This window comes from Microtus ochrogaster, unplaced genomic scaffold, assembly GCF_000317375.1.
Source record: "Microtus ochrogaster isolate Prairie Vole_2 unplaced genomic scaffold, MicOch1.0 UNK103, whole genome shotgun sequence".
NCBI lineage: Eukaryota > Metazoa > Chordata > Mammalia > Rodentia > Cricetidae > Microtus > Microtus ochrogaster.
Genome location: NW_004949201.1, coordinates 398,016 through 398,550, shown reverse-complemented (window position 1 = coordinate 398,550; position 535 = coordinate 398,016).

Genomic DNA, 535 nt, shown 5'->3' with positions numbered 1-535 from the left:
AGAGCTAGTTCCAGGACAGCCAGGGCTACACAGAGAAACGCTGTCTCCAACCTGCCGCCCCCCCTCTCCCAGGGAAATAAGAATGCAGAGCAGGGCTAGGGAAATGCTCAGCAGGCAAAGGCTGAGTCAGAGCCCAGAACCCGCGTGCCGCCAGGAGAGGACAGTTCCACCAGCTGTCGACGAGCTCCACACTGCACCACAGCTGCACACTCACACGGTACATCAACAAGTAAATCGGTCTTAAACGGAAAACTTTCCTGTCGGTTTGGCTTGCAGCTGTTAACTGATTAAACGTCCTTAGCTCTCCTCCCTTTCATTTTGTGGCCCTTGTGAATAAATTTACAGCCATCTTAATCTTCCTTTTATCACTAATAGCTTTCATCTCTCCTTTTATTTACTTCCTTCTGGTACTGTTCATAAATCCATGGCTGTGGGCATGCTGAGCTAGCACTCTACCACTGAGCCAACCCCGGCCCCTCACTGGGGGATTCTAGGCAGGGGCTCTACCACTGAGCCAACCCCAGCCCCTCACTGG